General features: G+C 49.9%; 1 protein-coding gene across 2 annotated transcripts in view; it reads left to right on the forward strand.

Moving 5' to 3' along the window:
• The window catches only part of LOC147729401 (uncharacterized), an 88,779-nt gene that overhangs the window by 9,586 nt on the left and 51,868 nt on the right, over positions 1–27,325 (forward strand). Inside the window, exon 1 of one of the 2 annotated variants that reach the window (XM_086959725.1) lies at positions 13,161–13,534. The exons of the other annotated variant lie outside the window; for it this stretch is intronic. The gene's annotated coding sequence lies outside the window, so the exon portion shown is untranslated. Of the gene's footprint in view, positions 1–13,160; positions 13,535–27,325 lie in introns of those variants that run through there. 2 annotated transcript variants of the gene reach the window in all.

Raw genomic sequence — 27,325 nt, forward strand, 5'->3', positions numbered from 1 at the left:
CGACTAGGTGAGTGGGCGACGCTGGGCTCTGCGGATCTCACGGACCAGGAGGCGTTGTCGGCGACCAGGATGGAGGAGCGAGCTGTCCCACGATGGATGAAGCTGTCGCGTCGCTGGACCCAGGATTGGGCAACAAAGCCTTGGCAAATTCAAGCCCACGCGGTGGATCTAAAATGGCGTCTGGAGAGGACCAGGAGGGTCCGGGGTGCTTCTGTCGTGGAAGGAAGCAAGGGCCAGTCTGGAGCAACCAGACCAGCAGCAGTGATGTCGTCGGGCGTCGTTAAGAAGGCCACAAGCCAGCCGGCTAGTAGCCAAACAACGCGGTGAGCAGTAAAAAGCAGAAGGGCCCCACGCAGATCGTGGAGATGCTGGAGGGCTGATCTTCGGTGCTGGAGCTGCTCAGGGTTGGGGCTTCTCGGACCCCAAAGCACTCACCAGTGGGACACTCGGCGGGCTTGTTGTGAAGAAGTCGTGCAGTCTTGGCGATCGTCGGTCCCTCGAGGTCTCGTCGCACTCACGGTTCTCAGCTTTGCTGTAGAGGTGAGTAGAGGTCAGAGGTGCCAGGGAAGCCGGGTCTCGTCGAGCTGGGTCGTCGGATTCCTGAGGAAGGACTTGCAGCAGACCGAAGTGTTCTTGTTGGTGCCTGCGGATGCAGGGTGACTACTCCTTAGCCACAAGGGAGAATCTTGAAGAAGAAATCTTGATGTCCTTTCGCAGAAAGTCGTGTCTTGATTCCAAAGATGATCTAATTTGAACAGGGGGCCCGCTCCTATCTTTATACTAAGAAAAGGGGCTGACCCGGTGACTAGGTCCTGCCTATGGGTGGGACTAGGAGGGGGGTGGTTACATCCCTCTCCCATGCCGGACTTCCCCCAGGCCAGGGGCTGGTGTGCCCCTGGAACTGGTTCTGACCGGCCTATGCGTAGTGAGCACCGGGGTGCCACTCAGCAGTCACCTTCCTGTAAAGCCCTGCCTACCCAGGATACACAAAACCCTGTCTGGGATGGTGCTAGCACCGCCCCGGACAGGAAACCCTTTGTCCAGGCTCTCCCCTCTGGAAGGACTCCCAGCAGCAGGAGGTCAGACTCGTGTCTGTGGTGGCAGCATCCATTTTGTGGAGCTGAGGCTTCGTTTAACTTTAACCGGGGTTCACAGTTACATACATGTCGTGTCCCTCTAGAAGGGTGGAATGCTAACCCCGTCGCCAGAATTGGCGAGGGGTTAGTATTCCAATTCGTATGACACCTTACTCGACATGTTTTGATAAAGCAATACCAAAGATAGCATTTAACCGCGAGGATTATAATGCACTTAAGAGTATATGGTATGCGTTATCATGGAACAGCTATTAGGACTTGGATCCGCAAGCTGCAGACAGGCTCAGCTCATGCCAGAGCACCATCTCATACGATTCCAAGCACTCTGCCTTCAGGATTGTCAAGGCCTGCCATAGGAGTGACTGATAGGAATCTATGTGTCCATTTTTTAGGGTTAGACATAGGTATACTATATCTACAGCAAAGGGTGATTACACGACTTTGCCCCAGCTGTCATGCAGCCAGTTGTGTCAAATTTAGGAGGCCAGCCAGGGGTGGCATAATACATGCTTCAGCCCCTGGTAGGCCCTGGGTACACCTATGCCCTGAGTTACAGGGTCTGAGAAGGTGGCCCAGTACCAATTGGTAAATGCACCTAGGGTACACGTTGTAATTTAGAGAGAGAACAGCTAGGCTGTGGGTCTGATTGGCAGGCCCACAGCCAGAGAAAGTCGTAAACCAGTGAAACAAAAGCAAAAAATCTGGGTGATCATAGGATTGCAGACCCTACTCTCCTACATGACCCCTCCCCCCAAACTTTGGGACAATAAGCTAACCTTGACCAGGTGAGTCTTCTTGTTCTAAGTGGAAATATCTGGAGAGCCCATCGGCATTGCCGTGATCAGTACCAGGTCTATGTTCCACTGTAAAGTCCATCCCCTGTAGGGAAATGGACCACCTAAGCAGTTTGGGGTTTTCACCCTTCATCTGATTTAGCCACAAGAGGGGCTTGTGGTCGGTCTGAATCTTGAAGTGAGTGCCAAACAAGTATGGCCTCAGCTTCTTCAGGGCCCACACCACAGCAAAGGCCTCCCTCTCAATAGCTGACCAATTCTTCTCTCTGGGGGTCAGCCTTCTGCTTATAAAAGCAATGGGCTGGTCTTGACCATCAAAATTCAGTTGAGATAGAACAGCTCCCACACCCAACTCAGAAGCATCTGTTTGGACAATGAATGGTTTGGAGTAGTCTGGACTCTTGAGGATAGGTGCTGTGCACATGGCCTGCTTTAGGTCATCGAATGCTTTTTGACAGCCTGCTGTCCACTGAACCTTTTTTGGCATTTTCTTACTTGTCAGTTCATTTAATGGAGTCACAATTGATCCATAGTTCCTGACAAACTTTCTGTAGTAACCAGTCAGGCCCAAGAAAGCTCGAACCTGAGTCTGGGTGGTTGGAGGAGCCCAGTCCCTGATTGACTGTATTTTGCTCTCCAGTGGTTGAACTTGGCCTCCACCTACAAGGTGGCCCAAGTACACAACCTGTGTCTGCCCTATCTGGCACTTGGTGGCCTTGATAGTGAGACCTGCTGCTTGCAGTGCCTCTAACACTTTCCTCAGGTGGACCAGGTGATCCTCCCAGGTGGAGCTAAAGACAGCAATATCATCTAGATATGCTGCACAGAAGTCATCCAGCCCAGTGAGAACATGATTCACCAACCTTTGGAAGGTGGCAGGTGCATTTTTCAGACCAAAGGGCATTACCACAAATTGATAATGCCCACCAGGGGTTGAAAATGCTGTCTTGGGCTTGGTATCGTCAGCTAACCTGATTTGCCAATACCCAGCTGTGAGGTCAAATGTACTTAAGTAGTTGGCAGAAGCCAATCTATCTATAAGTTCATCTGCCCTAGGTATTGGGTGGGCATCAGTCTTAGTGACTGCATTGAGCCCCCTGTAGTCTACGCAGAACCTCATCTCTTTCTTACCACCCTGGGTGTGAGGTTTTGGCACTAGAACTACTGGACTAGCCCAAGGGCTATCTGAGGGTTCAATGACTCCCAACTCCAACATTTTCTGCACTTCAGTTTTGATGCAGTCTCTAACATGATCAGGCTGCCTGTAGATTTTACTCTTAACTGGCAAGCTGTCACCAGTGTCAACCTCATGGGTACACCAATTGGTCTGACTGGGTGTCAGATAGAACATATGTCTGAAAGACTGAAGAACCTGTTTACAGTCTTTCTGTTGATGCTCAGAGAGGCTGCCACAAAAGACAACACCATCTACTGACCCATCATCAGGATTCTGAGTGAGCAGGTCTGGGAGAGGGCCACTCTCTTCCTCCTGTCCCTCATCAATGGCCATGAGCAAGCTCATGTCCTTCCTGTCGACATATGCTTTGAGCCTGTTAACATGGAGCACCCTGTGGGGGCTCCTGGGAGTTCCAAGGTCCACCAGGTAGGTGACCTCTCCCTTTTGCTCAAGAATTGTGTGGGGCCCAGACCATTTGTCTTTGAGTGCTGCTGGGGCCACTGGCTCCAACACCCACACCTTCTGTCCAGGCTGGTAAACAGTCAGGATAGCCTTTTGGTCATGCCAAGCTTTTTGAAGTTCTTGACTGGCCTTAAGGTTTTCAGATGCCATCTCCATATACTCAGCCATCCTGGAGCGGAGACCAAGTACATAGTCCACTATGTTGGTTGCAGGCTTTTTGAGAGGTCTCTCCCATCCTTCCTTCACCAAACACAATGGGCCTCTTACAGGATGCCCATACAAAAGTTCAAAAGGGCTGTAGCCAACCCCCTTTTGTGGGACCTCTCTGTAAGCAAACAGAAGGCAGGGTATCAGGACATCCCATCTTCGCCTGAGCTTTTCAGGTAGTCCATGAATCATCCCTTTTAGGGTCCTGTTGAACCTTTCAACAAGCCCATTGCATTGTGGATGATAGGGTGTAGTGAACTTGTAGTTGACACCACATTCCTTCCACATAGCAGTTAAGTAGCTTGACATGAAGTTTGCACCTCTGTCAGAGACAACCTCCTTAGGGAAGCCCACTCTGGAAAACACTCCAACTAGGGCCCTTGCCCCTTCAGGTGCTGTAGTGGTCCTAAGTGGAATACCTTCAGGATACCTGGTGGCATGATCCACTACCACCAGTATAAACTTGTGCCCTGATGCTGTCTGGGGTTCCATTGGACCAACAATGTCAATCCCCACTCTTTCAAAGGGCACCCCCACCACAGGCATTGGTATAAGGGGGGCCTTTGTTGTGCCACCTGACTTACCACTGGCTTGGCAAGTGACACAGGAGCGACAAAACTCCTTGGTATCCTCATTCATGTGAGGCCAGTGAAAGTGTGAGACAAGTCTGTCCCAAGTCTTTGTCTGGCCTAAGTGACCTGCTAAGGGAATCTCATGGGCCAAGGTAAGAAGGAAACCTCTCTGAGTCAAGGGTACAACCAGCCTCCTGGTCATGCCAGGCTTGGGGTCTCTTGCCTCAGTGTGCAGGAGTCCATCATCCCAGTATACCTTGTGGGTACCTGTGGCGTTCCCAGCAGCCTCAGCAGCAGCCTGCTGTCTGAGGGGTTCAAGGGAAGGGCAGTCTAATTGTTCCTTCCCCAGGTCTTCTCTTGAGGGTCCCTCTGAGCCCAGAAATTCAACTTGATCAAGTTCAAATTCTTTAGGCTCAGTTTCCCTCAATTCCTGTAGGCCAGCCTCCTCTGAGACTTGATCCTCAACCTGGGGCAAGGGGGAAGGCAATGCCTTAACCCTACTGCTCTTCTTCTTGGAAGGTGTCTGGTCCATTGTTCCAGGATCCAGCACCTGTTCAGTGGGGCATCTTCTGGCCTATGCCTAGTCACAGCAAACACATGTGCTGGCAAGCCTAATATCTCCATGTGAGTCCTCTGCTCCACTTCTGACCATTGTGATGACTCCAAATCATTGCCCAACAAACAATCCACTGGGAGGTCTGAACTAACAACAACCTTTTTCTGGCCATTTACCCCTCCCCAGGAGAAAGCAACAATTGCCATACTTTGACTGGTAGTGACATTGCTTGCATTGGTCACCAGGAAATCTGTACCTGGCATGATCTGTCCAGGGTCCACAAAGTTAGGTGTCACCATGGTGACACTGGCACAAGTGTCCCTATAGGCCTGAGCCATTCTTCCATTTATTAAGGGTGTCTGTCTGTATTTGCCCAAAGTATTGGGGCTTATATCAGGGGATATATCCACATCCCCTGTACAGACAAGGACAGCCTGAGTGAGTGTGCCAACTAAGTTGTCACACCCCTCAGAACCCAAGGTTAACCCAACTAAACCCTTGGGAGGTGCACTACCACTGCTGACTGTACTAGGGGGCACAGGTGCCTTAGGGGCAGCAGTGGCAGGAGTCTGCCCTCCTCCTTTCTTGGTGCACTCACTAAACCAGTGAGTTTTACTTTTGCAGTATTGGCACCACCTTTTAGATTGGCCTTCTTGATTCTTCTTTTTCTGGGGAGCCTGGCCCCCACCCTCTTTGGGTTGTTGGGGACCTGTCGAAGACTTCTGGTCATTTTGTTCCCCCTTAGAATCTTTACCCTTCTGGTCTGCTTTCTTCTGACCACCTTGATTCTGGCCCTGGTTCTGTTTAACTCTTGTTCTGACCCATCTGTCTGCCTTCTTTCCCAATTCTTGGGGAGAGGTCAGATCTGAGTCAAGATGCTGATGCAACAACTGGTTCTGACAATTGTTTAAAATTTGTTCTCTCATCATCAAATTGTACAATCCTGTATAATCAGTAACCTTACTGCCCAGCAACCAGCCCTCCAAAGCCTTAGTGGCACAATCTACAAAATCAGACCAATCCTGAGACTGAGTTTTCTGGGTATCCCTGAACAGCAACCTGTACTGCTCAGTGGTTAGGCCAAACCCATCAATCAGTGTATTCTTCAGGACTTGGTAATTGTTAGCATCCTCTACTCTAGTAGTGAGGAGCTTATCTCTACCTTTACCTTCAAAGGAGAGCCACAAGATAGCTGCCCACTGACTCTGGGGAACACCCTGCACAGTGCAGGCCCTCTCCAAAGCAGTAATCCATTTGTGGATGTCATCCCCTTGTTTAAAGGGGGACACTATCTTATTCAGGTGTTTTGTATCAAAACTCCTTTCCCTATTGCTAGGTATATTGCTGCCACCAGTGGGTTTTTACTCAGCCTCCCTCGTTGCCAGCCTTCAGAGAGAATCTCTCTTCATTACTAACGCCACCTAACCCCGGACTCTGCAGCACACTCCCTTCCAGCCCTGATTATCCATTTTCTACCATCCATCTCTTGTGCACCTTATCTCACAGCTGACCTTGGGCCCCAGCCCCATATCAGCCACCATACGGATCCTTTTTCATTATTCCTGGTAAAAAAAAATGAGTAAAATCCCCCTCAAACTTAAAACAATAAATATACCAGTAAATATAATTAGCACACACTTTAAAATATGTTCCACAGTGGCCCTAATGACCCGACTGCTAATTTAATAAACAAAAACAGAAAGGCCATGACAGGGTTGGCTTTAGCGCTGGTGTGGAAGTCTTTATTGGTGCCCGCCCCATTGACCTCTTTCTCTTTACTACCACCCTTCAACAGTGCCCGTCATCTCTCCGTAGCCTTTCTCCCTCATGACCTCCTCCTCAGACTCTCACACTACCACCCTCTACCAGTGCCCCTCCTCTCTCCCTAGACTCTCCCCTATTGACCTCCTTCCCGGATGTCCTCATTACCACCCTCCAACAGTGCCCCTCATCTCTCTGTAGCCTCTCCCCCTCATGATTCCCTCCTCAGACTCCCTCACTACCCCCCTCCAAAAGTGCTCCTCATCTCTGCGTAGCCCTCCATGACCTCCTCCTCTGATTTGCTCACTGCTACCCTCCAACAGTGCCCTCATCTCTACATAGACTCTCCCCATATTCACTTCCTCCTCGGATGCCCTTATTGCCCCCCTCCAGCAGTGCCCATCATCTCTGCGTAGCCACTCTCATATGCTTTTCATTTGTGGTGCATCGCTACTCATAGTGTAGGGTTTCACAGTACTTTATATAATTCACACATTATGCAGAGACAATGAATCATACAAATATGTAAATCAGCCTATAGGGAATGTCACATAAGCCAATGAGGATTACCAGGTGTAGGATTCACATGTCAGCCATACTGGTGGGCAGTATGTGTTAAGAGGGATAGGTCTGGAGAAGCACAAACTCAGGATTTAAAGCAGACCCCAGTGGTTAGGGTTTGTCTTTACTGATAAAAAATGTACATCTGCCAAAACGAACTCTTTATAGCAACATTAGAATAATGAAAGAGTGGGGAAATTCTAACTATATCGCAATACACAAAAAACTTTCTAATGATATCATTCAGGTTTGTATGCAGCTCTTAGAATATAGTTCATAGGTCACTGTCCTATGTTAGATCTGTAACTTCTGAACTGCAAGTAACAAAAGGATCTCTGTGACAAAGGCAGTAACCCACTGAGCTATCCACATAAACTACAGTTTATCTGCATCCCAAAACTACAAACAGACAAAAGATTTCTATCCAGCAGGACCATTAATCACCAGAGTTATCTGGACATTTGTTCTGTTGTCTTGCATTTGTGGCAGACCCAGTCATGAAAATGATACAAGTAATGTAAGTGAAATATACACGGCATACACAAAGTATGTGTCTTGCTGGGCCTTCACAGATTTTAAAAATATGAAAATAGCCACACATTCTCGGAGCATACATGAAGTATGTTCCTTGCTGGGCCGTCACAGATTTTAAAAATATGAAAATAGCCACACATTCTCGAAGCATACATGAAGTATGTTCCTTGCTGGGCCGTCACAGATTTTAAAAATATGAAAATAGCCACACATTCTCGAAGCATACATGAAGTATGTTCCTTGCTGGGCTGTCACAGATTTTAAAAATATGAAAATAGCCACACATTCTCGAAGCATACATGAAGTATGTTCCTTGCTGGGCTGTCACAGATTTTAAAAATATGAAATTAGCCACACATTCTCGAAGCATACATGAAGTATGTATCTTGCTTGGCCTTTGCATGTTTTTTTAAAAAACGGAATAGCCACACATTCTCTTACCCGCTGGGTTGGAAATCTGTCTCACAGCCCGATCTGATAAGCAGCTGAAGGGGGTCAGGAAAGGTGAATCAGGATAAACAAACTCCTTTTCTCCAGCGCTGGAAAGAAGGAAATATCCATGCAGCGCGCAAAGGTTACCTGGTGCCAAAGAAGGGATTTGTCCCCTTCACCATGTCCCTATTCTACCACAAGTGGGCGGGGACACAACTCACCTTTCCAAAGGAGATGCGTGATTGGGGGTGCCTGAGAGAGCGCCGAGGCCCAATCACGCAACTCCTCGAAGGAGATGATAAATTACGTTCAGAGGAACGTTTTAAATTATAGTGCACATTTTCTGTTGCCTTCTTGACGTCGCTGCAAAGGCCAAGATTCCCGTTTGGGTGGGCCAGGCTCATGTTTGGGTGGGCCTGGCCCACCCGGCCCACCCTCTAGAACCGGGCCTGATGCTGCAGCATCCTTAGCTGCGCAGCCCTCGTGGGCCAGGTGTTGAGATGATGCAGGCGGCAGAGGTGTGCCATTGAACCCTGCCCCCGAGGGTTTGCGGGCCGAGCTAGGCGGGAAAACACGAGGAGAATAATCCGCCTCATAGGTGGTGGCAAGTGAGCGCAGCTGACGAATATACAGTGCTGCCATGCAGTTGTGACTTCATAGTCCGTTGGCCCCACAGAGCAGGTGTGCTCTGCGCAGTGACAACAGTCACACCCTGTAGTGGGCTCAAATGACGCGCGTCATTGTCACTTGAATGATAGGAGCACAGACGACTTCTCACTATAGCAGGGTGGTGCAATCACATTGGAATTGTAATTGTATTTATGTAGCGCTTACTACCCCTGACGAGGCGTCGAAGCGCTTAATTCTGTGCCGTACATCGCGCAATCTTTACATGTCCTTGTGAGTGAAATATTCTTTTGGGCTTCTCGGTATTTGGGATGAGCCCTCATTTATGTGTTCCAAGTTCCGGCCTCTTAGCTGCATGAATATGGGCTTCTCTTCTGTTGGTTCACGGCTCGAGAGCAACACGCCTCGTGTGTTTTTTTTTGTATTCTCTGGAAGAAGTGGGTTGTGCATGACTTCGTTTTGTGTACAAGTTAAACACTCAGCAGGAAGATATTTCATTCCTTTGTAGTGCCACATTTACATTTCAAGGGCAGTTGAGTCTGGTTGCTATTTTTTGTCTTTCGTCTGGTGATGTACACACATTTTAAAGGAGAAAATCATACGAATCCTACTGTTATAAAGAGTAACTTCTACCAATGTATGTTATAGGAAAGAAATAATTTTGGAAACCACCTTGCTTTGAATATTTAAAAATTGCTTCCACTGAAAGACCTTTGCCACGTGTCGTCACTCGATGATCCCGGGCACTGCTCCTCCCCTAGCAGCCACTCCGTGGGCACTGCGGCAGGGCCCGGGCACTGCTCCTCCCCTAGCAGCCACTCCGTGGGCACTGCGGCAGGGCCCGGGCACTGCTCCTCCCCTAGCAGCCACTCCGTGGGCACTGCGGCAGGGCCCGGGCACTGCTCCTCTCCTAGCAGCCACTCCGTGGTCACTGCGGCAGGGCCCGGGCACTGCTCCTCTCCTAGCAGCCACTCCGTGGGCACTGCGGCAGGGCCAGGGCACTGCTCCTCCCCTAGCAGCCACTCCGTGTAGGGTGACCAGACGTCCCCGTTTTCCCAGGACGGTCCCCTTTTTTGGAGAAGTGTCCCCGTGTCCCGACACTTTTCTCCAAGTGACTCAAATGTCCCCGTTTTCAACCAATGTCCCAGGTAAACACAGAAATTTCCCTGTTTTTCATTGTTCCAGTTGAGCATGTGCGCACATGCTCTCTTTGCCCTGGCATTTGCTAGCCTGTGATGTTTTATTGATTTTTGGCACATATATGCTGTAGTCCTTAAAAGTGTAAATGTAGTAAGAAGTACTAATGCTGCTGTGTAAAGGAGAGGGGTGTCAATAAAAGACCTCAGATTTGTTGTCTGTAATGCTTCATCTCGGTCTGTGGAGGGAGCTGTCGTTGTTGTCCATTTTCTATATCTATGACAGCTGTCAAATATTCCTACTTTTATGCCGATGGTTACTGCAAACCGTAGTCCTACTTCTATGTCTATGACCTGTCCCCGTTTTTAGGTCTCGCCTGTCGATGCGCATGCGCATCGAGCAAGCGAGACTATGGGGGCTTATCCACTCTTTATCCACTGCAAGGAATCGTGGCGATTGCTTGCAGTGCCCGTGACTTTTAAGCTCAATGCGCATGCGCATTGAGCTTAAAAGCGCGTGCACGTCCGTCTTGTTTTACCCGCTCCGCCCCCTCCCCTTCCCGCCGTGTCGCATTTCTCCTCCCCCCTCCCCTCTCTTCCCTCCGTCTTCTTTGTTTATTTTACCCGCTCCGCCCCCTCCCCTTCCCGCCGTGTCGCATTTCTCCTCCCCCCTCCCCTCTCTTCCCTCCGTCTTGTTCATACAGCCTCTTGCTACTTCAAAACACACAGGCCACCGCAGGCATTAAGCTACAACCCAAATAAAATCCCCTTTGCACCTTTCCCGCTGCCTGCTGTCAATCAGTGCCTCCAGGCTCTGTTCTCATGGAGCCCTTCCAAAGAATGAGTATCGGAGCTCGTTCTCTCGAATTCTTTAATGCGCTTTGTCGTCTGTGCTTTCTCATTAGAAGTAATCGATGTGTCCCTTTGATCATCTCTTGTGCACAGGGCGCAGAACCATTCTTTTTATCTTCTTATTTCATCTATGTCCTCTTTCAGGGTTTCCTGTTTTAAAATAATGCTGTAATTCCCGACTCTCCGTGTTTCACGGTTTCTCGCTAACACTTTTCTCCTTACAGCACCACAGAAAAGGCTGGTAAACGTATCTGTCGCCCCTCCCTCCTCTTTATCCATGCTGGGGTAGGGGTGGGCCTGCCAGACAGAGAGCGCTCTGAGGAACAGCCGCCGGACTAGGTAAAGCTGACATGTTGAAACAAAACAAGCCTCGCCTCCCAAGACCGTAAAGAAAACAGATCTTTATGCAGAGGTTCAGAGACTTAAGTGCGTGGATTAACCAATTAGCTGCCCCATTACTTTCTCCCTCTGAATTGCATTCGGGAGACTTGTTTACATAGCCTCGAAGGATTAGCCTGCCAACGAAGTAATCCACGAGCACAGAAATAATCACATTATGAGGATTTGCCAACTGTCAGGTGATTGACAAGTGCACGGCGCTAAATGGAATGCTTCTGGTAAATGTAGTTTTGTGTGTGTTCTAGTTTGCTTATTGAATAACTGAAGAAATGTAGGACCTTCTGTTTCGTGGAAACCGCTGATGTGCTTGGTTTTAAAAAAAAATGTTTTTTTAACGTATTATCCTCCCGCAATCTCTGCAGATTTAACAGCCACCGTCACTCAACCTCACTCACCCTCACCCTCACTCACCCTCACTCACCCTCACTCACCCTCACCCTCACTCACTCACCCTCACTCACCCTCACTCATCCTCAACCCCTCACCCTCACTCACCCTCACTCACCCTCACTCACCCTCACTCACCCTCACCCTCACTCACCCTCAACCCCTCACCCTCACTCACCCTCAACCCCTCACCCTCAACCCCTCACTCTCACTCATCCTCACTCACCCTCACCCTCACTCACTCTCACCCACCACCCCTCACCCTCACCCTCACTCACCCTCAACCCCTCACCCTCACTCACCCTCACCCTCACTCACCCTCAACCACTCACCCTCACTCACCCTCACTCACCCTCACTCACCCTCACTCACCCTCACTCACCCTCACCCACCCTCAACACCTCATCCTCACTCACCCTCACCCTCACTCACCCTCAACCCCTCACCCTCACTCACCCTCACCCACCCTCACCCTCACTCACCCTCAATCCCTCACCCTCACTCACCCTCACCCTCAACCCCTCACCCTCACTCACCCTCAACCCCTCACCCTCACTCACCCTCAACCCCTCACCCTCACTCACCCTCACCAACCCTCACCCTCACTCACCCTCAACCCCTCACCCTCACTCACCCTCACCCTCACCCACCCTCTCACCCTCACTCCCTCACCCTCACTCACTCACCCTCATTCACCCTCACTCACCCTCACTCACCCTCACCCACCCTCACTCACCTTCACTCACCCTCAACCCCTCACCCTCAACCTCACTCACCCTCAACCCCTCACCCTCAACCTCACTCACCCTCAACCCCTCACCCTCACTCACCCTCAACCCCTCACCCTCACCCTCACTCACCCTCAACCCCTCAACCTCAACCCCTCACTCACCCTCAACCCCTCACTCACACTCACTCACCCTCACTCACCCTCAACCCCTCACCCTCAATCCCTCACCCTCACTCACCCTCACCCTCACTCACCCTCAACCCCTCACCCTCAACCCCTCACCCTCAACCCCTCACCCTCACTCACCCTCACCCTCACTCACCCTCACTCACCCTCACTCACCCTCAACCCCTCACCCTCACTCACCCTCAACCCCTCACCCTCACTCACCCTCACTCACCCTCACTCACCCTCACTCACCCTCAACCCCTCACCCTCACTCACCCTCAACCCCTCACTCACCCTCACCCACCCTCACCCACCCTCACTCTCACCCTCACTCACCCTCAACCCCTCACCCTCACACAGTGCAATAGGTCTCAGAGCATTTGAGTTAGAGCTTTTAGAAATGTTTATGGCTTTTTTTATTTGTAATTCTTTAGCATTGGCTACAGGAAACAAAAATGCTAAAGATTTACAAAAAACCCCCATAAACAATTCTAAAAGCACTAACTCTAATGCTGCGAGACCTATTGCATTTCCAATGCTTGTTTGTTTTTAGAATCTGGTCACCCTAACTCCGTGGGCACTGCGGCAGGGCCCGGGCACTGCTCCTCCCCTAGCAGCCACTCCGTGGGCGCGTCTGGTTTCAAATGCAGCTCTTTATTGGACTTTGGCCCTGTGCTTGCACAAGAGCTGTCCCGTGACGTCAAATCCGTTTTAGAAGCGGCTGCCACCTCGCAGACTAGAGGCCTCCTGCAGCAGCTGGTGAGCCCCAGACTTCAAACATCAATCATTTACCTGAAGACGCCCGTATCCTGGGTCTTTTAGAAACCCCATTCTACCCCTGTTGTCCAGGTAGTGCTTAATTTAAGGATGTTTACCCCCCCCCCCCACCTGCCTCCCCAACCCTGCATTGATGCCTGAGTGAGGTGCCCCTACACGCCCTCTGCTGCCCTGAAGCTCAGCTCTCCAGTCCACTCACCGACAGTGAACTGTGTGCCAGTCACCCCAAGCCTCGACTCTAGGCGCTTTCTCGAGCTACATCCGGCTAGATTCCTGCAAAGTCCGTGCGAGGATTGTATTATAGGGTATGTACCGCAGTGTTTACTCGCTGTGATGCCAGTGTGAGCTGTGCGTACTTTGCACCCAGGGCATTGCACGAGGGGGGGGGGGGGGGGGCTTGTAAGGTAGGTGACGCTCCGAGTGCAGCTCCTGCTATTGTGATCGATGCTGGATGCTACACGGTGTGTCTGAGTCGCAGCGGCCGTCACGTGTCATTCTTATCGCTCTCTGCCGGGGATTAATGCATCTCACATGCTTTCTGCACTTTAAGTGCTGTTTAAATGCACTCTGCTTGTTAAAATGTCTTCCCTCTTTATTGTGAGTAGGGTGTAGGATCCATAGTGCACTGCGAGGGGCTACTATTCTCCGTAGCACCCCAAAGTGTCTCAGTTAGGGCTGCGTGCCAATTTGGTTTCAGTTCGGCTCCAGGGGCCCTCACACTGGATCGTGATGGTCGATTATGCGATGTATTGACTTGTGTGGACTGCCATTCCTTTTTTATTCAGTGATGTTGTGCCACTAGGTGTGGAGCCGGAGAACTACACTGCCACCTTCTCCTAGTCACCATCACCCCCTCTCACCCTCACACACCCTCACTCACCCTCACACCTCCACACCCTCACACCCTCACACCCTCACACCCCCTCACACGCCCTCACACCCCCTCACCCTCACACGCCCTCACACGCCCTCACACGCCCTCACCCCCACTCACCCTCACCCCCACTCACCCTCACCCCCCTCACCCTCACACCCCCTCACCCTCACACCCCCTCACCCTCACACGCCCTCACACGCCCTCACACGCCCTCACACGCCCTCACACGCCCTCACACCCCCTCACACGCCCTCACCCTCACACCTCCTCACCCCCTCACGCCCCCCCACACGCCCTCACACGCCCTAACACACCCTCACTCACCCTCACACCTCCTCACCCTCACACCTCCTCACCCTCACACCCCCTCACCCTCACACGCCCTCACACCCCCACACACGCCCTCACACGCCCTCACACGCCCTCACACTCCCTCACACGCCCTCACACCCCCTCACACGCCCTCACACGCCCTCACACGCCCTCACCCCCACTCACCCTCACCCCCTTATCCTCACTCACCCTCACTCACCCTCGCACACCCTCACACCTCCTCACCCTCACCCTCACACCCTCACTCAGCCTCACCCCCTCATTCTCACTCACCCTCACACCCTCACCCCCTCATCCTCACTCACCCTCACTCACCCTCACAACCCCCTCACCCCCCTCACCCTCACAACCCTCTCACCCTCACCCACGCTCACCCTCACATCCCCCCACCCTCTCACATCCTCGCACCCTCACACCATCAAACCCTCACGCACCCTCACACCATCAAACCCTCACTCACCCTCACACCATCACACACTCACCCTCAAACAATCAAAGCCTCACTCATCCTCACACACCCTCACACCTCCTCGGCCACACACCCTCACTCACCCTCACACCATCACACACTCACCCTCAAACAATCAACGCCTCACTCATCCTCACACACCCTCACACCTCCTCGGCCACACACCCTCACTCACCCTCACACCCCTTCACCCCTTCACCCTCTCTCACTCACCCTCACACACCCCCTCACCCTCACACACCCCCTCGCACACCCCCTCACCCTCGCACCCCCCCTCACCCCCACACACCCCCTCACCCCCACACACCCCCACACACCCCCTCCCCCTCACGCTCACCCTCACACACACACACACCCTCACTCTCACCCCCTCTCACCCCCTCTAACCCCCCTCTCACCCCCTCTCACCCCCCTCTCACCCCCCTCACCCCCCTCACCCACCCTCACCCACCCTCACCCAACCTCACCCACCCTCAGTCACCCTCAGTCACCCTCACTTACCCTCACCCTCACACACCCTCTCACATCCTCACCCCGCATCACTCATTCGCCACCACAACATCAATCTGTGCAACCATTCAACAACTGGTTCAAATATGTTCTCTCAATGTTTCAAGCTTTATTACAAATGTAACAAAAAGATGTTAATATTTCACTTCTGTTCTAGGAGTTTTGTAACAATAAAAGACACTGAACATAATCTTCACAAGTTATTTACAAAAGTTTAAGCTATTGCCATTATAAATTACAATACCTTTTATTTAAGTATTAATTATGTAAAAAAAAATTAAAAGCCATTGTTATTTGTAATATCAATACATGTAAGTCAGGTAAATACAACACGTATTGCATTGCAAGTGCTATATGTGTCACATTTGCAAAAATTATAACTATTGGCATTGTAAATGACAAAGCTATTAATTTCGCTATTTTCAAAAACAAAACCTAACAAAAAAATTTGTCATTTACAATTCCAATAGCTCAAACTTTCCTAATGCGAGACCTATTGCATTGCAAATGCTTGTTTTTACATGGAGCATAATCGAATGATAATCCTGTCTTATTCAAATTAAAAAATGCTCTTAAAAGAGGAATGATAGTATTGATAGTGTTGATCTCAGAACTTGGATTGTGAACTCAAGATGTCTGTCACGATTATACAAGCGCAGTTCAGCCTTTCCTGGCACTTTACTGTTGTATAACATGGGTACTCAGCAAAGGATGGCCTCTTCTGTTCTCTAAAGCGTTATCCTCGCTGACCAACAGAGAAGCAACAATAATGATCAAATTCAACACGGACTTAATGAACTTTCAGAAATGTACCATCCTTAATCTATATCACAATTACCACACACAGTTTCTGCAAGCATAGTGAGCGAGTACCAACCATCGCGAGTTAGTACAGATTTACACAATATAGCAAAGTCAGAGACCGGACAGAAGAGGGCGCGTGTGGTTTTGTGTCTGCCTGTCTTTTAGCGTTGCATCCAGAAATGTTTTTTCTCAAAGTATTGGTTTTACTAACCATGGCAATATAAATACCTAAAATATTAATAATATGCAGAATAAGACACCCCCCTTGCCATGCTTGCATCAAACTGGGAAACGGGAACATGAATCAGATGGCACCGAATGGGATGTCACAGCCAATGGTCCCAGCCCAGCTGGCCTCTGTGACGAGCATGCAGAATCAAAAAAGGCAGTTAAATTAGAACATGCCTTCAGTCCCGATGGCCCCACAGCCCAATACAGAATAGAACGCAAATTCTTAACAAATTCAGGATTTCAATAAAATTCTTCAGTGATTAACAATGATTTTCCACAACTTCCACCTACACTTGGAGTTTCTTCTGGACTGAATCAGACACAATGACTGTGCCTGAGACGGGAGAAGGATTGCATCCTTGGTGCAGTCCTAGAGGTCACCCAGAGTGGCCCTTCTGTAGAAGAAGTAAATGGGAATCCGGCATCTCTTTTAATCAATGAATGTGCCTCCCGTTCCACAGTCAGACTGACAGGAGCGCCCAACCCACCCCTCTTGGGAAACGAGTCCAAGTTGTAAGCATTTCTAATAAACAACTAATAAGCTGTCAGCAAATGTTCCCGTACAAATTGTGTCAGAAACTTAAACTGTGATTAAGATCCAGTTATAATGTTAGGGAATAATCTTGTGAAAAGACTTGTGTAAATTACTGTACACCGTATGGGTTTGGTATTCAAACACAATGTGAAGACTCTAAATTGCATTCGGCAACTCGAGAGTTAATTTGTTTCCAGGCTTTACATAAGAGTATTTAACTCCAGATTTAAATTGCACTGTACATCAAGAGGCTGGGAATTTTACAGGAAAGAAATGTGAATTGATTGAAAGTGCAGAGCCAGCTTAAATCACGGTGAAACCGAATGCAGTGTGTCCACTCACTCCTCAGTACAACCGTACACGTGAAGCAGAGGAGGGCATATACCTGTCATTGATAACATTTTTAAGCAAGGCATTCTAAAAGAAGAGATATGGAGCCCATGTAACTCTACTATCACGGGAAGTAAATAAACAGGTAGAAAAAGGAGGATAGTAAAGGACCTGAAAGGAATTAATACTATTGTTTTCCCATGTTGCTGTATTGTATGCTAGAGCATGCAAGATCCAATGCCAATCTCTTGCTTTAAGGTGAAGAGTCATAATTAATTATTTATTTTGTAGGTGTGTTTTATAAAATTACATTTAGTTGTGCTATGTTTTCATGAACATTCATTGGTTGTTGCCAATTTTACCTCTTCATGAACCATGTCAATAATGTATTCTCTCTGTCGAAAAACTTATAAAATGAACTGTTTTAGGATATTTGCAGCAATTGTTTTATTTTACCCTTTTCCAAAACGCAGACTACATGTCACTCCTCTTACTGATTTTGTACGTAAGAACTTTTCCTTGATTTTGAACTAAGCAGATTCTATGTCAGTTTGCTATTTGATATTATAGAAAAAGGTTTTCTTATTTATTAGCACACATTTGTTGTGGTGGTCAAGTCAAGTCAAGTCAAAGAATTTATATAGCGCGCTACATACCCAGAGGGTCTCAAGGCGCTTCAGGAGGGGTGGGGAGTTACTTGTCAAATATCCACGATTTAAGTTGCTTTCTGAATGCTAGGTGGTTCTGGGTAAGGCGAAGGTAAGTGGGAAGTGAGTTCCAGGTTTTGGCTGCCAGGTAGGAGAAGGATCTACCTCCCATGGTGGTTTTGTTGATGCGGGGTACAGTGGCAAGGGCTTGGTTGGAAGAACGTAGCTGGCGGGAGGGGGTGTAGAAGGACAGTCGTGTGTTGAGGCATTCTGGTCCGATTTCGTAGAGTGCTTTGTGTGCGTGGGTTAGGAGCCGGAAAGTGATCCTCTTATTGACAGGAAGCCAGTGGAGGTTTTTCAGGTGACCAGAGATATGTTCTTTACGCGGGATGTCTAATATGAGTCTGGCTGAGGCGTTTTGGATTCGTTGGAGTTTTTTCTGGAGTTTAGCTGTAGTGCCGGCGTAGAGGGTGTTTCCATAGTCCAGTCGGCTCGTGACCAGAGCGTGGGTGACCGTTTTCCTAGTTTCGGTGGGGATCCAGCGAAAGGTTTTTTTGAGCATGCGAAGAATGTTGAAGCAAGATGAAGAGACGGCGTTGACTTGTCTGTTCATCGAAAGTGAGGAATCCAGGATGACGCCCAGGTTCCGTGCGTGGTCTGTCGGGATGGGTGCTTTTCCAAGGGCTTCTGGCCACCAAGAGTCGTCCCATGCAGAGGGGGAGGTACCTAAGATAAGGACTTCCGTTTTATCAGAGTTCAGTTTCAGACGGCTGTGTTTCATCCATTCGGCAACTTCTTTCATTCCTTCGTGTAGGTTAGTTTTGGCGGTGCTAGGGTCATTGGTGAGTGATAGGATCAGTTGAGTGTCATCCGCGTAGGAGATGATGTTGAGGTTGTGTTGGCGTGCGATGGCCGCGAGGGGGCTCATGTATACGTTGAAGAGGGTGGGACTGAGTGAGGACCCTTGAGGTACGCCGCAGATGACTTCAGTAGCCTCTGACTTGAATGGTGGAAGGCGGACTCTCTGGGTTCTTCCGGTGAGGAACGAGGTGATCCATTCCAGTGCTTTTCCTTGGATTCCGATGTTTCTGAGGCGCTGTAGAAGGGTGCTATGGCAGACTGTGTCGAAGGCTGCGGAGAGGTCGAGGAGGATGAGGGCGACTGTGTCTCCATTGTCCAGTAGAGTTCTAATGTCGTCTGTTGCTGCGATGAGGGCGGTCTCAGTGCTGTGTTTTGCTCGGAAGCCGGACTGTGAGGAGTCGAGGGATTTGTTGGCTTCGAGGAAGGCGGCGAGCTGGTTGTTGACTGCTTTCTCGATGACTTTGGCCGGGAATGGAAGGAGCGAGATGGGGCGGTAATTTTTTAGTTCGGTGGGGTCCGCTGTGGGTTTTTTCAGAAGGGCGCTGAGTTCAGCGTGTTTCCAGCTTTCTGGGAAGGTGGCGGATTTGAAGGAGCAGTTGATGACGTCTCGGAGGTGCGGTGCTATGATGGAGTCTGCTTTGTTGAAGATGTGGTGAGGGCAAGGGTCTGTGGGGGATCCTGAGTGGATGGAATTCATCAGGCGGATGGTGTCCTCAGTGGAGATAGGGTTCCAGTCATTAAGGGTGTTCGAGGGGGGTGAAGGTCCAGTAGATGGTTGGGAGGGTTGGACTCCGGGTTGGTTGTCGAAGCTGTTGTGGATGTCTGCAATTTTGGTGTGGAAGAATGAGGCTAGGGAGTCGCAGAGTGCTTGAGAGGGGGTGATGTCGTTGGAGTTGGCTGAGGGGTTGGTGAATTCCTTGACGATGTTGAAAAGTTCCTTGCTGTTGTGGGCGTTGTTATCTAGTCGTTCCTTGAAGGCGGTTTTCTTGGCCTTACGGATCAGTTGGTGGTGTATGCGGGTGGCGTTTTTGAAGGCGTCCTTGGTGCTGGTGGTTGGGTCTTTTTTCCAGGCCTTCTCAAGGTAGCGGCAGAGTTTCTTGGATTTCTTAAGATCATCGTTGAACCATGAGGCCTTCTTGCTGCCAAGTTTGCTTTGTCGCTTTTTCAGTGGTGCTAGGATGTCGGCGCTGTTGGATAGCCATAGGGAGAGGTTGGTGGCGGCTTGGTCGGGGTTTGAGGAGTGGGCTGGGGGGTTAAGAAGAAGCGATGAGGAGATCTGGTCGATGGTGATTTTGTTCCAGTTTCTTTGCAGAGTTGGTTGGGGGTGGTTGTTGGGTTTGGGCTTGTTGTAGGTAAAGTGAACGCAGCTGTGGTCAGTCCAGAGGAGAGCCGTAGTGTGGCTGAAGGAGACATGATTGCTGGAGGAGAAGATAGGGTCGAGAGTGTGACCTGCGATGTGGGTGGGGGAAGTGACAAGTTGTTTAAGTCCGAGGTTGGCGAGGTTGTCCAGAAGGGTGGTGGAGTTGCGGTCGTTGTTCTTTTCAAGGTGGAAGTTGAGGTCTCCCAGGAGGATATAATCTTTGGAGGGGAGTGCGTGTGGAGTGATGAAGTCCGTGATGTCCTCACTAAATTGTGCGCGGGGTCCTGGAGGCCTGTAGAGGAGGGTGCCTCTGAGTGTGGTCTTGGGGTCGATGTGGATCTGGAAGTGAAGGTGTTCAGAGTTGGCGAGATTGACGTCTGAGCTGGTTGAGATGTGGATGGATTTCTTATGGACGATAGCGATTCCTCCTCCTGTGTGGCCGGTATGGTCCTTGCGTATGATCTTATAATCTTCTGGGATGGCAATGGTGATGTCTGGGGCGGAGGAGGCGTTCATCCATGTTTCTGTAAGGAAGGCGACGTCCGGAGAGATGGTGTCTAGTAGGTTCCATAGGTCAATGGCGTGCCTGTGGACCGATCGGGTGTTGAGCAAGATGCATTGTAGGTGGTTGGGGTCGGGAATCTGTGGTGTGTTTGTTGCGGAGTTGTTGACAGTGCCGATGAATTTGCAGGAGTGGCATGAGAAAGGTCCATGGGTGTGTCCAGGAGCGGCTTGGACGCAGTTGGGGGAGCGGCCGGGGTTAAGGGCTAGGAGGGTGGTGGCATCGTAGGTAAAGCGGGATTGTTGGGCAAAGCGAGGACCAGGGGGTCTGGCGCTGGGCGCGGTCCAGGCGCGGACGGGCATAGACGGGCTTACCTTTGGCGCACCTTCGGCGCGGATTGGGCGCGAACGCTGCGCGTAAACGCTGCGCGCGGGAACAACTGTCATATATGGATGGTGGAGGGGGAGGGGCGAGGGCGGCTCAGCTGGGAGGCGGGGCGGGCAACGTAGGAGGACAACAACAACAAAATGGTGGTGGAGGGGTCAGCACGGCAAGAGCGCCTGGGGGGAAACGCGAATACAGCAAGGAAGAAACGCTAGCAATTTTGAAAAGCAAATAAGCAAAGCGGCAGTCAAAAGCAAACAGCAGGCAATAGATTCTAATCAGTTTCCGTCACAATGCGCTGCACAACGATACCAGAAACAGCAAGAAAGTTACGCTGGCAATTTAAAAATGCTAATACAAATATGCAAAGCGGCAGTCAAAAGCACACAGCAGGCAATAGGTTACAAGCAGTTTCCAATGCGCTGCACAACGATACCAGAGCCACAGGGGAGCGACCACTCAGCACAGAAGCGAAGAGCGAGTCACAGCGCTTCCAGGTAAGGGAGCGCTGTTTGTAGTTTGTGGGAGGGCGGCTCAGCTGGGAGGCGGGGCGGGCAACGTAGGAGGACAACAACAACAAAATGGAGGCGGAGGGGTCAGCACGGCAAGAGCGCCTGGGGGGAAACGCGAATACAGCAAGGAAGAAACGCTAGCAATTTTGAAAAGCAAATAAGCAAAGCGGCAGTCAAAAGCAAACAGCAGGCAATAGATTCTAATCAGTTTCCGTCACAATGCGCTGCACAACGATACCAGATACAGCAAGAAAGTTACGCTGGCAATTTAAAAATGCTAATACAAATATGCAAAGCGGCAGTCAAAAGCACACAGCAGGCAATAGGTTACAAGCAGTTTCCAATGCGCTGCACAACGATACCAGAGCCACAGGGGAGCGACCACTCAGCACAGAAGCGAAGAGCGAGTCACAGCGCTTCCAGGTAAGGGAGCGCTGTTTGTAGTTTGTGGGAGGGCGGCTCAGCTGGGAGGCGGGGCGGGCAACGTAGGAGGACAACAACAACAAAATGGAGGCGGAGGGGTCAGCACGGCAAGAGCGCCTGGGGGGAAACGCGAATACAGCAAGGAAGAAACGCTAGCAATTTGGAAAAGCAAATAAGCAAAGCGGCAGTCAAAAGCAAACAGCAGGCAATAGATTCTAATCAGTTTCCGTCACAATGCGCTGCACAACGATACCAGATACAGCAAGAAAGTTACGCTGGCAATTTAAAAATGCTAATACAAATATGCAAAGCGGCAGTCAAAAGCACACAGCAGGCAATAGGTTACAAGCAGTTTCCAATGCGCTGCACAACGATACCAGAGCCACAGGGGAGCGACCACTCAGCACAGAAGCGAAGAGCGAGTCACAGCGCTTCCAGGTAAGGGAGCGCTGTTTGTAGTTTGTGGGAGGGCGGCTCAGCTGGGAGGCGGGGCGGGCAACGTAGGAGGACAACAACAACAAAATGGAGGCGGAGGGGTCAGCACGGCAAGAGCGCCTGGGGGGAAACGCGAATACAGCAAGGAAGAAACGCTAGCAATTTGGAAAAGCAAATAAGCAAAGCGGCAGTCAAAAGCAAACAGCAGGCAATAGATTCTAATCAGTTTCCGTCACAATGCGCTGCACAACGATACCAGATACAGCAAGAAAGTTACGCTGGCAATTTAAAAATGCTAATACAAATATGCAAAGCGGCAGTCAAAAGCACACAGCAGGCAATAGGTTACAAGCAGTTTCCAATGCGCTGCACAACGATACCAGAGCCACAGGGGAGCGACCACTCAGCACAGAAGCGAAGAGCGAGTCTGTCTATTGACTTTACAGCTGGAGTTATATCTGAGTCTGGCTTTTGATATCATTTAGAGGTTAACTGTATGTGATCCTTATGCAAATATTATAATGATTATTTCTCTGACTAAGTAACCATTATTTTAAATCTTTAATATGACCCTACTGCTTGCTGTAACTCCAAAGCTAAATGCAAGTGCCTTTACCAAGGGAACGGTCCTTTAAAGGCAGTATTGCCTGCTACGGCTGACTATAAAGTCATTACACTGTTTGCCCCATGAGGGCAGAATGTGTTAATTAATAAAATAAAGGTGTCCCAGAGACCGAGGTGTAGTGTAGTTCCTATATTCCCAATAGGCTCTGCGCATTGGAATAACATAAAGGATAGTGTAGACGTAGGACTGAGGTCGACTGGGTCTCTATTGAATATGTTAGACTTAAATATGAAATACCAGCTAGCAAAGAGGTCACTAGAAACTTTCTCAAGTAAACAAGAAGGTGTTAACTTTCCTGAATAGACAAGAAGGGATTAGTTTCTGACAACCGCATAAACATGACAACTTTGCTTCCCCAGAATAAGGAGTATATCTCCAGAGTCACGGAAACAATAGATAGCTATTTCACTCAGTCAATCGTGCATACTTCGTTTCACCAGAGTGCATAGAAATAGAGAGACAGGCGTTTTCAATAAAAAGGGTATTTATTGAGCAGTCTTCTTTCTCATGCAAGAGAAGTGAATTGCCACAATTGCATTACTTGTCATAAAGTAAAGTGCGTACAGTAAAATGAGTATTATGAAATAATACTGTAAAAGCATTTATATGGTTTCTAAGCCATAAGATACTTAAAATGTATAAAATACATACAATGATAAAATAATGACTAAACTTACTCAACTGGTGTTTCTAAGATACGCCTACCCCGGTGTACCTAACCTAAGCCTAGTACAGGGAAGGAGTAGATGAGTTAGTTTTTTCCGAGAATCTGAATCAAGAATTCTCTGTGGGTCTAATCAGCTCCGTACCTTTGTTATAGAAGTAAGGAGGTCTTGTATCTCTTTCTCAGGACTCGATCTCCCAGCAACCCGCAAGGGTGACGGGGAAACACTGGAGCTGGATTTCTCAGCAGGAGAAAAGACAGCGTCTCTCTCAGTGCGTCAGCAGGGAGGGTCGGCTTCCTTCGGCACTCGCATCAGCAGGGCGTCGGGCAAGTAGATAGCCGATCTGCTCCAAACCACCGTGTGTTGCTTAAGGCAGATGCTGGTATATTTATACCTGGAAGGTGCCGAGTTTGACGTAAGGTTGGACATAAGGCGTCACTAAGAACTCGCAGTTCTTTCAGGACTCCAGGAGTTCTAGGACAAATCAAAACAGAAGCAGGGGGAATTCCCGGGCTGCTGGAGGCTTGGTTTGTTTAAGAACGCGTGGTGCTTTCTAGGAGTCTATGGGAGTAGCCTTGCCGTATTTGGACTGCATTGGCTATGTCTTAATATGGGTATGATTCTTATGCCTGTATAAGAGTATGATTTGATATAACCACATAAGGGCATGAAATCAGGAATATTTACTAGAGTCCTAGAATCATCTACAACACCCACTCCACGTATAATGTCCATCATTACTAAATACTAAGCAATGTTTTAGCATATCTAAGCATGTATTTTCCATCCCACCCCAAAATACATAAAATGCATTTGAAATGGTATATACACGAAAATGAGTATTATACTGTACATTTTTTGTAAGCAGTGGTGTCATTCAGATAATGCATATATTGTACATTTAGAATGTTGACTGAATGAATCACGAAATTTACGTTTATGAAATGGCTCTTAATACAGAATAGAAGGTCGAGACCATTCCATCACATATTTATACAAGACTGTATATGTGCTAGAGACTAAGGGCCAGATGTAGGTAGGCGAATACCGGTCGGTAACGGCCCAAAACCGGTATTTAGAAAACGAGATGTAGGTGTCAAAAATTTACCGAATTGGAAAATATGAATCGGTAAAATTCCGAATCTGTATTTACCGATTACATATTTTCCGAATAGGTATTTACCGGCACCTTATTTACTGAGTCCTTATTTACCGAATCGGTAAATAAGAAATCGGAAAAAATGGCCATCGAGATGTAGGAAAGGAAAAAAATACCGAATTCAATGAAATTCGGGATTTAAGAGTCAGAATTTACCATGGACTGAAAGCAGGTGGTTCCCAGGTGCAGGCTATAAATAAGGACCCAAAATGCAACACTGTTGGCAAAATGGCGGCACTCTATGTGATTGCGAGGAGGCGAAGGCTACAGGCTGCAGGTCTGAGGGTATGGCAAAGGGAGGAGCAGGTGTACAGGCAGAGGATCACTCTGTTCCAATTGACTGAGCCTGAGATACTCCAGAGGTACAGGCTGCACCCCACAACCATCATGGACCTAATCAGGGACCTGCACCCATACCTGGATCACCCAACACCCAGGGCCCACGCCATCCCACCCCATGTCCAGGTGCTGTGTAGCATACACCTGCTGGCCTCTGGGAGCTACCAGAGTGTGATAGCTGCTGTAGGAGGTGTATCCCAGGGCTGTCTGTCCCGTTTTTTCCGGAAGTTGCTGGATGTCATGACTCAGAGAATGGGACATTACATACAGTTGCCTGACACACCAGCTGAACTTGCCAAAACTAAAACAGACTTCTATGGACTGGCACACTTCCCACATGTGATAGGCTGCATTGATGGCACCCACATTCCCCTATGCCCACCTGCAGCCACCAAACACATTTACAGAAACCGTAAGTCTACGCACTCCATCAATGTGCAGGTGATATGCAATGCAGGGAACATCATCACCGACCTAGTTGCCAAATTCCCAGGGAGCACGCACGACTCCTACATATTCCAGAACAGCGGAATATACACAAGGCTACTGAATGGAGATTTTGGAGATGGATATCTGGTAGGTAAAAAAGTTGTACACACCCTCAAATGGATCTCAGCTAAATGTGCAATGTGAATGTAACTCATGTACCTCTCGTTCTCTCCCAGGTGACAGTGCATATGCCCTGCGTTCCTTTGTGCTGACACTGTACCTCAACCCAACCAACAGAGCAGAAAGGCGATACAATGTGGCACACAGGTCCACCCGCAACGTAGTGGAGCGAACTTTTGGACTCCTGAAGAGCAGGTTCCGTTGCCTCCACAAAAGTGGAGGTGCGCGACCGTACACCCCCAACCTGTGTTGCAAAATAATAGTGACCTGTGCCATTTTGCATAATCTTGCTACCAAGGAAGGCACACAGGTGGAGTTGACCCATCATGAGAACTGTTGGACACGGCTTCTTGGCATGGTCCCACTTCTCCCTCATGGCGGGTCCCGAACTACCTCGACCCCTGTTCCACGGCCGAGAGCAGGTCCATCCACCCTCGATGAGAGCCGCCCCTCCGGGCAGCCCCCAGCTGTCCTCGTTGGAACACGACAACCTCTCCTCAAACACCCTCGGTTGGTCCAAACACTATCCCGGGCCACCATCTCAGACCCAGACTCCATCTTGGGCCCTCCACGACCAGGCCTCGTGGCCTCGGCCCGACCCCAGCCGCAGACCCATCGAAGCCCCGACATCGAGGCACCACGATCCGACCAGGGGGTGACAAGGCCACTTGATGGATCAATGGAGGAAAGAGTTTCGATGGTCCTCCAACCGTCCCCTGACCCCTAGTTTCGATCGCCCCCGGCCTCCCCGGGTGCTGGCTCCACCCCCCTGCTGGGTGTCTGGACCCGCACATCCTGGCCCCTCTGACCTCCAGGTGCGAGGGTCCGGACATCAAAGGACGCCAGACCTATAACTGGGGCAGCCCCAGAGCAGGTCGGCAGTTGTATCCTGGAGTCGAGAGACGCCGAGACGAACTCATCCGTGTGGAACCCGTAACCACCTTTGGAGCCCTGCTGGCGCTGCCGTTGCCCATCTTCATGAAACCATCTCTGGAGCCCTGCTGGCGCTGCCGCGGCCCATCTTCGTGAAACCATCTCTGGAGCCCTGCTGGCGCTGCCGCGGCCCATCTTCGTGAAACCACCTTTGGAGCCCTGCTGGCGCTGCCGCGGCCCATCTTCGTGAAACCATCTCTGGAGCCCTGGTGGCGCTGCTGCGGCCCATCGTCGTGAAGCCATCTCTGGAGCCCTGCTGGCGCTGCCGTGGCCCATACCGAAGAACCCCCCCGCTCGAGGATTGAGAGCTGAGCGCAGGGTATCCCTGTACCAGGCCGGTACCAAGACTGTCCCGCTACCCCCGTCCCTCAGAGACTAAGCTAGAGAGGATCCACGTATTCCTGTATCGTTACGTTAACCTGCCTGAAAGTATTGATAAAAACGTTAAGAACCTATCTTTGTGTGGTCTCCATCTGTAGGGGGGTGATTGCTCGTCTGTACGATCCTAGGAGAGGAACCTCACCAGGAGGCCTCTCGACCGCGTTCGGCCAGC

This window comes from Lissotriton vulgaris, chromosome 2_2 (assembly GCF_964263255.1).
Source record: "Lissotriton vulgaris chromosome 2_2, aLisVul1.2, whole genome shotgun sequence".
Classification (NCBI taxonomy): domain Eukaryota; kingdom Metazoa; phylum Chordata; class Amphibia; order Caudata; family Salamandridae; genus Lissotriton; species Lissotriton vulgaris.